The following is a 10,000-nucleotide window of genomic DNA, read 5'->3' as shown; positions in this document are numbered from 1 at the left end:
GGTCTCAAAATTGACCCCGAGAATCTTCAGGGCCCCGTTACAGAGAGATAACCCTCCGGGCACATCCGTCCTACCACTCCATCTTCCGAAAAACTTAACGGAAGACTTCGCGTGGTTAAGATCCGCTCCCGACGCTCGGGTGAAGTCCCCAATGATGGCAAGGGACCTTGTCAGGCACGAATCCTTGCAAAGCAGCAAGGATGTGTCGTCGGCGTACTGTGTCAACTTGACACGGAGACCGCCACTTCCAGGTATCAGCAGACCCTCCACCCCTGTGTCTGCCCTAATGGCAGCCCCCAGAGGCTCCATGTACAGAACGAAGAGGAGAGCCGAGAGCGGGCATCCCTGCCTGACCCCAGACGAGAGGTCAAAAACGTCACCTAAGTGACTGTTAACGCTAACCCGGCACCCCGCTCCGACATATAAAGTACGGATCCATCCTATAAACTTCTCCCCAAATCCTAATCTACCTAACACCCTGAATAGAAAGGATCTATTCACGCGATCAAAGGCTTTCGCCTGATCTAGCGCTGCTACCATTAAAGGCAGCCCCCTATCTTCTACCCAAGCGATGGAGTCCCTGATCAACTGTAGGTTCCATCTGATCGAGCGACCCTCTACCCCGCACGTCTGATCCTCATGGACGACGTAGGGAAGGGCTGTGCGCAACCGGTCTGCTAAAACCTTTGCAAGTAGCTTGTAATCTACGCACAGCATGGTCAACGGCCGCCAGTTGCCAAGGTCAGTTGCTTCCCCCTTTTTATAAAGAAGTGACAGCACCCCGACAACCATTGATCCCCCCGGGACCCCCGTCTCAAGGATGGCCTTCAAGACTTCGAGGACCACTGGTCCAAGTATACCCCAAAACTTGAGGTAAAACTCGGCCGGCAGCCCATCCATCCCAGGCACCTTCCCTTTTCCCATCCTCCTGAGAGCGCTCTCAACCTCCTCGAGGGAGATCTGAGCCTCCATCACATCTCTAATGTCCTCCGGCAGTCGCCGGGACAAGTGTTCTAAAAACACATTTCCCTGCTCTACATCTATTACCCTCTCTTTAAATAAACCTCGGAAATGATCAGTTGTTACCCTGACCATTTCCTCCGGTTTTCTAACTATGCTACCATCTTCTTTCCTCACCCCATGCATTATCTTCCTACTCTGTCTGCCCCTAACCGACTTAAAGAACATAGCGGAACAAGTCTCATTATGTTCTAGAAAGCCATTATGCGCCCGCTCCAGGAAAGCTCGAGCCTTCCGCTCCTGCAGCTCCCTGAGCTGCGCCTTCAGGGCTGTGGATCTCTCCCAGTCAATTGACCCGCCGAGGTTGCCTGCCTCGTACTCTAGTTCAATCAACCTTTGGATACGATCCACCTCCCTCCTTTCCTCCCTTTTTTTCCTCTTACAATATGCTATTATAAAAGCCCTAATCCTTACCTTAACTAAATCCCACCACTCTAACACCCCCTCGCACATGGACCGGAGGCCTTCAATCCCCCGAAAGAAACCAAAAAAGGCGTCAACGAAAGCTTGCTCCTCCAGCACCTCCCGATCTAATTTCCAGTACCCCCTACCGAAGAGGCAGACTGGCGGCCCCACCTGCAGGAGCACCCCGTCGTGATCTGAGAAGAACACAGGCAACAGCCGCCCAGACAACTGACCCAAAGACCTAGATAGAAAAATGTAATCGAGCCTCCGCGCAACCCCCCGAGAGTTGCGCCATGTAGGACCAGCCATTGTCGGAGTAGTATGCAGGCCTCCATCAACCAGGCCATGGCAAGCCATTAGCCCGGTGATGGCGCCTGCACTACTATCCCCCGCTAACCCTAAATCTATGTTAAAATCCCCTCCTATCACCAAGTGCCTATTTGTGACACACAGGGGCGCCAGACAGTCCACCATCTCCCTCCTGTCTGCCGCCACCTGTGGCCCATACACCACCACTAACCTATACCTACTATCCCTAAAAGTGACATCCACCCCCAACACCCTCCCCTGCATTACAACAAAAGTACTCTCTACTCTAACCTCCCTATTCCCAAACAAAATCCCCACCCCCGTAGAGTGAACCCCACCTATACCCCAAATTGACTCCCCCTTATCCCACTCCCTACTAAACCTCACGACATCCCCTCCATCCCTCAGGTGAACCTCCTGTAAAAAACAAACATCAAAACCCACCCCCTCTAAAAAACTAAAAGCCACCCTCCTTTTAACATAATCCCTTAAACCCCTTACATTTAAACTAAACAAAATTAACATAATATATTATTTTTACAAAAAACACAACACAAAACCATTTCTTCTTCAAAATAAACCCCGAACTAATCAAAAGAAAAACCAGGAGGCTCACCTGATGCTCCCCTGCTCCTTCTCCTCCGGCGGGAACGTCCTCTCCTGACCTGACGTCCCCCCGTCCTCCTCCATCTCTCCAACCCAGGATGCAGGTATGGTGTTTGGTCTTGGAGTGCTCTGCATCCTGGGTTCCTCACCACCGCCCTCCATTCCTCTCTCCCTGTAGAAATCCGGGTTTAGAGTAGGGGACCCCATCTCCTCAAAGAGGAGTTGAGATCCCCCCCCAGCCACCCGGCACTGGGCCACGCCCTGGGATTCCCCCTCTACCCAAAACGGAGGGGCTAAGGAGTCCAGCAAAGCCAAAGAAACCTTTCCCTCCCCCATCCCTCTCTTGGCTACACCCTCCCCCTCCACCCCCCCCTCCCTCTCACTGCTTTTCGAGCGCCCCCTCCTTTTCACTTTCTTCCTAGGAGTTGGAGGTAAAGGGGGGGCACCCCCCTTCCCCGCCAACTCCTCCACCATTCCTCTCATCTCTTCCACGAGGGCGCTCGACCTGCTGTCCCCCCACTCCCTCACCCCCCTTCCCTCCTCCTCTTCCCCAACCCCCGGCACCCCCTCCACCACCTCTCCCTCCATTGTCGCTGTCTCTCGCTCCTCCACTCCCTTTCTTCCTTTCGACTCTTCTCCTTCTTCTGCTCCCGTGTCTTCTTTTTCCCCATGCCCTCCTGCTGTCGCTCCTTGCTCCTCTTCTTTCCTTGCTTGCCTCTTGTCCTGTGATGGCCTTCCTTCTCCTCTTCTTCCCCCATCCCCCGCTCCTGCTCCCCCCCCAGCCGCAGACGCGTATGACCTCTGACGAGCCGGGCACTCCCGCCACAGGTGTGCAGAAGAACCACACCCGTGGCACGCCTTAGGCTCGTCGCAGTCCCTCGCCTCGTGCTCCACAGATCCACAAATTCTGCACTTTTTTGTGCTGCACGAGGCGAGGATATGACCGTAGGCCATACAACGCCTGCAGAACGGGGGCTGACGTGCGTAAAACAACGTCCCACGGTCAGCCCCCAGGGAGAACATTGCAGGGGGATGGAGGTAGCCATCCTGCCCCTTAGGGTCCTCCCTGAGGAGTGCCTGGAAGCCCCGCCTGCCATTCCAGAACCCCAGGGAGTCCCTGAGGAGCCTTGCCGATGAGACATTATCCATATACCTCCCGAGAAATGCCCTTACCTCCTCGTCTTTGACATGTGGGTTATATATGTTCACTGTCACCACCCTGAAATTGCTCTTGGCCAAACTCGTGACCTCGTAATTTCGCACGGGTTCCGCGCCTCCCAAAGCCTTCACCTTCTTCATAATATCTTGATGCATCTCCTCTGTGTAAAAAGTAACATCAAAAGCTTTTTCCATTGGGTTTCCCTGAAGGCAAAAGACGTCTTTAACTCCCAGTTTCAATGCCCCCATCAAAACCGTTCTCCCAAACGTCTCCCTCCCGAATGGCTCCTTCTCCTTGTTGCTCCATGCAAACCTTACTGTATTCGCTAGTCCAATCCCTGGGAACGTTCTTCTTGGTACATCTTTCGTCATCTTCTCAGATATAAAGCTCTCTTCCAAAAAAGAAGCCGCTAGTGGAGAAAAGAGAGTATTGAAAAACAATTTCCAATACCGCAAAACAAAAAATACCGCCCTCCTATCTCCGACCTTTTGACTCAGCGAGCTCTGGGGCACCTCGGTACCAAGCTTGATCTGAGCCAAAAGGCCGAGAAGCGATAACCCACAAATTGACCCCTGCACCCGCCGGGCCCCCGGGGGTCTCGGCAGACCTCAGCGGTTTGGCAAAAGTTGTCTCCTCCCCACCCGACGTTTCCCTGGTGACAGGCGGGTGTTTTTTTTAACAAGTCGCTAATGCGTCTTTAAGTCACTAGCTCTTTAAGCCTAGTGCGACTATTTGTTCAAAGCCCGGAAAACACGTCAGTCGTCGTCGGGCTTGAACTCAATTGCCCGAGCGACTACTTTGAGTGGAAAAATACGCCGGTCGGTCGGTCGGTCGGTCGGTCGGTCGGTCGGTCAGCCGGCTTCAAGTCAAACGCCTGAGCAAAAAGTCTCGGCGTCATCTCTGTCAATTTCTCTTGAAACAAGATACCGGGCTCTGCCAGAAGCAAAGCCCTTCCAAAAATATGTTGAACTCGTAAGTGTTCCTCTCCACGGAAGTCTTTAGTAAAAGGCGAAAGGCTTGTGCGTAATGAAGAGAAACCAGAGTCGTATGGAAGTCAGAGGTCGGGGCCCGAGACACACACTGTGCACTCTAGGCCGGGTGCCCGCGGGTGGTTCCCGAACCCACTCTTCCAAGTTTGAGGGCTGTGGGTAAAAATTCAAAGACAGACAGACAGACAGACAGACAGACAGACAGACAGACAATCCTGGTGAAGTGATTGTATTTTTTGGGGGGGGGTCAAAAACAGAGACAGACAGACAGACAGACAGACAGACAGACAGACAGACAGACAGACAATCCTGGTGAAGTGATTGTATTTTTTGGGGGGGTCAAAAACACAGACAGACAGACAGACAGACAGACAGACAGACAGACAGACAGACAGACAGACAGACAATCCTGGTGAAGTGATTGTATTTTTTGGGGGGGTCAAAAACAGAGACAGACAGACAGACAGACAGACAGACAGACAGACAGACAGACAGACAGACAGACAATCCTGGTGAAGTGATTGTAATTTTTTGGGGGGGGTCAAAAACAGACAGACACACACACACACACAGAGACACACACACAGAGACACACACACACACACACACACACACAGAGACACACACACACACACACACACACACACAGAGACACACACACACACACACACACACACAATCCTGGCCAATGTTTTTTTTTTTTTTTTTTTTTTTTTTTTTTTTTTTTTAAGTAAAATGGCGGGAAAACGGGGGACCCCATGAAGGGGGCTTCGCCCTTGTTTCAGTTTGGATGATTCTTCTTTTTTCATTCCTTCTCTTCTTCTGCTAGCTGTTTTACATAGCTTTGCGTATTTCTTTTTCCTTGACAATGAGAGAAAAGTGTTGCACCGTTCCCGGAGGTACTGCAATACCGGGTCGATGCGTGGAGCGGACGGAGCAAGCCCCATTTCCGACTCCCTGTTCGAAAAATCCATTTAATATGTAGTCCCCCGATGGGGGACGTATCAGATATTAAACTGATAAGAACAGATACTACACTTGATCTGAGCCAAAAGGCCGAGAAGCGATAACCCACAAATTGACCCCTGCACCCGCCGGGCCCCCGGGGGTCTCGGCAGACCTCAGCGGTTTGGCAAAAGTTGTCTCCTCCCCACCCGACGTTTCCCTGGTGACAGGCGGGTGTTTTTTTTAACAAGTCGCTAATGCGTCTTTAAGTCACTAGCTCTTTAAGCCTAGTGCGACTATTTGTTCAAAGCCCGGAAAACACGTCAGTCGTCGTCGGGCTTGAACTCAATTGCCCGAGCGACTACTTTGAGTGGAAAAATACGCCGGTCGGTCGGTCGGTCGGTCGGTCGGTCGGTCGGTCAGCCGGCTTCAAGTCAAACGCCTGAGCAAAAAGTCTCGGCGTCATCTCTGTCAATTTCTCTTGAAACAAGATACCGGGCTCTGCCAGAAGCAAAGCCCTTCCAAAAATATGTTGAACTCGTAAGTGTTCCTCTCCACGGAAGTCTTTAGTAAAAGGCGAAAGGCTTGTGCGTAATGAAGAGAAACCAGAGTCGTATGGAAGTCAGAGGTCGGGGCCCGAGACACACACTGTGCACTCTAGGCCGGGTGCCCGCGGGTGGTTCCCGAACCCACTCTTCCAAGTTTGAGGGCTGTGGGTAAAAATTCAAAGACAGACAGACAGACAGACAGACAGACAGACAGACAGACAATCCTGGTGAAGTGATTGTATTTTTTGGGGGGGGGTCAAAAACAGAGACAGACAGACAGACAGACAGACAGACAGACAGACAGACAGACAGACAATCCTGGTGAAGTGATTGTATTTTTTGGGGGGGTCAAAAACAGAGACAGACAGACAGACAGACAGACAGACAGACAGACAGACAGACAGACAGACAGACAATCCTGGTGAAGTGATTGTATTTTTTGGGGGGGTCAAAAACAGAGACAGACAGACAGACAGACAGACAGACAGACAGACAGACAGACAGACAGACAGACAATCCTGGTGAAGTGATTGTAATTTTTTGGGGGGGGTCAAAAACAGACAGACACACACACACACACAGAGACACACACACAGAGACACACACACACACACACACACACACAGAGACACACACACACACACACACACAGAGACACACACACACACACACACACACACACAATCCTGGCCAATGTTTTTTTTTTTTTTTTTTTTTTTTTTTTTTTTTTTAATTAAAATGGCGGGGAAAAGGGGGGACCCCATGAAGGGGGCTTCGCCCTTGTTTCAGTTTGGATGATTCTTCTTTTTTCATTCCTTCTCTTCTTCTGCTAGCTGTTTTACATAGCTTTGCGTATTTCTTTTTCCTTGACAATGAGAGAAAAGTGTTGCACCGTTCCCGGAGGTACTGCAATACCGGGTCGATGCGTGGAGCGGACGGAGCAAGCCCCATTTCCGACTCCCTGTTCGAAAAATCCATTTAATATGTAGTCCCCCGATGGGGGACGTATCAGATATTAAACTGATAAGAACAGATACTACACTTGATCTGAGCCAAAAGGCCGAGAAGCGATAACCCACAAATTGACCCCTGCACCCGCCGGGCCCCCGGGGGTCTCGGCAGACCTCAGCGGTTTGGCAAAAGTTGTCTCCTCCCCACCCGACGTTTCCCTGGTGACAGGCGGGTGTTTTTTTTAACAAGTCGCTAATGCGTCTTTAAGTCACTAGCTCTTTAAGCCTAGTGCGACTATTTGTTCAAAGCCCGGAAAACACGTCAGTCGTCGTCGGGCTTGAACTCAATTGCCCGAGCGACTACTTTGAGTGGAAAAATACGCCGGTCGGTCGGTCGGTCGGTCGGTCGGTCGGTCGGTCGGTCAGCCGGCTTCAAGTCAAACGCCTGAGCAAAAAGTCTCGGCGTCATCTCTGTCAATTTCTCTTGAAACAAGATACCGGGCTCTGCCAGAAGCAAAGCCCTTCCAAAAATATGTTGAACTCGTAAGTGTTCCTCTCCACGGAAGTCTTTAGTAAAAGGCGAAAGGCTTGTGCGTAATGAAGAGAAACCAGAGTCGTATGGAAGTCAGAGGTCGGGGCCCGAGACACACACTGTGCACTCTAGGCCGGGTGCCCGCGGGTGGTTCCCGAACCCACTCTTCCAAGTTGAGGGCTGTGGGTAAAAATTCAAAGACAGACAGACAGACAGACAGACAGACAGACAGACAGACAGACAGACAATCCTGGTGAAGTGATTGTATTTTTTGGGGGGGGGACAAAACAGAGACAGACAGACAGACAGACAGACAGACAGACAGACAGACAGACAGACAGACAGACAATCCTGGTGAAGTGATTGTATTTTTTGGGGGGGTCAAAAACAGAGACAGACAGACAGACAGACAGACAGACAGACAGACAGACAGACAGACAGACAATCCTGGTGAAGTGATTGTATTTTTTGGGGGGGTCAAAAACAGAGACAGACAGACAGACAGACAGACAGACAGACAGACAGACAGACAGACAGACAATCCTGGTGAAGTGATTGTAATTTTTTGGGGGGGGTCAAAAACAGACAGACACACACACACACACAGAGACACAACACACAGAGACACACACACACACACACACACACACAGAGACACACACACACACACACACACACACACAGAGACACACACACACACACACACACACACAATCCTGGCCAATGTTTTTTTTTTTTTTTTTTAAGTAAAATGGGGGGGAAAACGGGGGACCCCATGAAGGGGGCTTCGCCCTTGTTTCAGTTTGGATGATTCTTCTTTTTTCATTCCTTCTCTTCTTCTGCTAGCTGTTTTACATAGCTTTGCGTATTTCTTTTTCCTTGACAATGAGAGAAAAGTGTTGCACCGTTCCCGGAGGTACTGCAATACCGGGTCGATGCGTGGAGCGGACGGAGCAAGCCCCATTTCCGACTCCCTGTTCGAAAAATCCATTTAATATGTAGTCCCCCGATGGGGGACGTATCAGATATTAAACTGATAAGAACAGATTTTTTTTTTTTTGGAAAAGTTTTTATTATCACAATTCCTTTAAGGACAGCTCACATATGTTTGTACATCATTATATACACATAAAAACGGCATGAACGCATAAAACACAGCATTTGAAGATTTCATTTAAATTTGTAAAAAAGTACATGTTGTTAAAACCAATAAAAACAACCATGATTAAAAGTACTTTTCATTGTGGAAAACATCAAATCTGTAAAAGCCATTTAAAATGTGTACAAATGATTTAACAAGGTAAACATTTTTAAGACATGAAAAACATGTTAAAAAGTCACTTGCTAAGAGGCTGTCTTCGGTCCTTTGTACAGGAGCGGGGTGAGTCCTTATCAAACTTGCCTCCTCCTGCTCTCCCGAATCAATCATCGTCCCGTCCTTAGGGGCCCAGAGGAGATGCCTCCCCTAGGTGCATCGCCCTAGGCGCCGCAGCGCTGTCAGGCCGTGGCCGCAGGGACCTTGGGTGTTGTGGGGGACCCTTCGCCTGGGGTCGAGGCCCCCTTCCTTCTGTACCACCCCAGGGCCTCTGTGGCTACCATGGCCACTGCCTGGGGGGTGGTGTCGACCTGTTTCGCTACCAGCAGGTTGCGGGAGGACCACAGTGCTGCCTTCAGACACGTGAGGGTGGGCCAGAGCTTGGTGAAGGCCTTTGATGGAATGGGCCTTCGGCCCACCTGATAAGAACAGATACTACACTTGATCTGAGCCAAAAGGCCGAGAAGCGATAACCCACAAATTGACCCCTGCACCCGCCGGGCCCCCGGGGGTCTCGGCAGACCTCAGCGGTTTGGCAAAAGTTGTCTCCCTCCCCACCCGACGTTTCCCTGGTGACAGGCGGGTGTTTTTTTTAACAAGTCGCTAATTGCGTCTTTAAGTCACTAGCTCTTTAAGCCTAGTGCGACTATTTGTTCAAAGCCCGGAAAACACGTCAGTCGTCGTCGGGCTTGAACTCAATTGCCCGAGCGACTACTTTGAGTGGAAAAATACGCCGGTCGGTCGGTCGTCCGGTCGGTTCGGTCGGTCGGCTCGGTCAGCCGGCTTCAAGTCAACGCCTGAGCAAAAGTCTCGGCGTCCATCTCTGTCAATTTCTCTTGAAACAAGATACCGGGCTCTGCCAGAAGCAAAGCCTTCCAAAAATATGTTGAACTCGTAAGTGTTCCTCTCCACGGAAGTCTTAGTAAAAGGCGAAAGGCTGTGCGTAATGAAGAGAAACCAGAGTCGTAGGGAAGTCAGAGTCGGGGCCCGAGACACACACTGTGCACTCTAGGCCGGGTGCCGCGGGTGGTTCCCGAACCCACTCTTCCAAGTTTGAGGGCTGTGGGTAAAAATTCAAAGACAGACAGACAGACAGACAGACAGACAGACAGACAGACAGACAGACAATCCTGGTGAAGTGATTGTATTTTTTGGGGGGGGGTCAAAAACAGAGACAGACAGACAGACAGACAGACAGACAGACGAGACAGACAGACAGACA

General features: G+C 50.7%; 6 non-coding genes and 2 pseudogenes across 6 annotated transcripts; all 8 read right to left on the bottom strand.

Annotated features, from left to right (window-relative positions):
- Nucleotides 1-4,428: 4,428 nt before the first annotated feature.
- Nucleotides 4,429-4,545, bottom strand: LOC115187267 (U5 spliceosomal RNA). The gene has a single exon (XR_003875986.1). It is a non-coding gene; the product is annotated as a U5 spliceosomal RNA (small nuclear RNA).
- An 820-nt stretch (nt 4,546-5,365) lies between these two features.
- Nucleotides 5,366-5,556, bottom strand: LOC115187252 (U2 spliceosomal RNA). The gene has a single exon (XR_003875980.1). It is a non-coding gene; the product is annotated as a U2 spliceosomal RNA (small nuclear RNA).
- Nucleotides 5,557-5,930: 374 nt separating this feature from the next.
- On the bottom strand, nt 5,931-6,047 carry LOC115187266 (U5 spliceosomal RNA). The gene has a single exon (XR_003875985.1). It is a non-coding gene; the product is annotated as a U5 spliceosomal RNA (small nuclear RNA).
- An 815-nt stretch (nt 6,048-6,862) lies between these two features.
- Nucleotides 6,863-7,053, bottom strand: LOC115187239 (U2 spliceosomal RNA). The gene has a single exon (XR_003875970.1). It is a non-coding gene; the product is annotated as a U2 spliceosomal RNA (small nuclear RNA).
- Nucleotides 7,054-7,431: 378 nt separating this feature from the next.
- LOC115187265 (U5 spliceosomal RNA) lies at nt 7,432-7,548 on the bottom strand. The gene has a single exon (XR_003875984.1). It is a non-coding gene; the product is annotated as a U5 spliceosomal RNA (small nuclear RNA).
- Nucleotides 7,549-8,357: 809 nt separating this feature from the next.
- LOC115187256 (uncharacterized) lies at nt 8,358-8,534 on the bottom strand (annotated as a pseudogene).
- A 608-nt stretch (nt 8,535-9,142) lies between these two features.
- Nucleotides 9,143-9,249, bottom strand: LOC115187264 (uncharacterized; annotated as a pseudogene).
- A 381-nt stretch (nt 9,250-9,630) lies between these two features.
- LOC115187291 (U5 spliceosomal RNA) lies at nt 9,631-9,744 on the bottom strand. Its single transcript, XR_003876009.1, has one exon. It is a non-coding gene; the product is annotated as a U5 spliceosomal RNA (small nuclear RNA).
- Between the last annotated feature and the right edge of the window lie 256 nt (nt 9,745-10,000).

The sequence above is a fragment of the Salmo trutta genome, unplaced genomic scaffold, assembly GCF_901001165.1.
Source record: "Salmo trutta unplaced genomic scaffold, fSalTru1.1, whole genome shotgun sequence".
Lineage (NCBI taxonomy): Eukaryota > Metazoa > Chordata > Actinopteri > Salmoniformes > Salmonidae > Salmo > Salmo trutta.
Note: the sequence above shows the minus strand (reverse complement) of the source record. Positions and strands in the feature narration are given on the sequence as shown.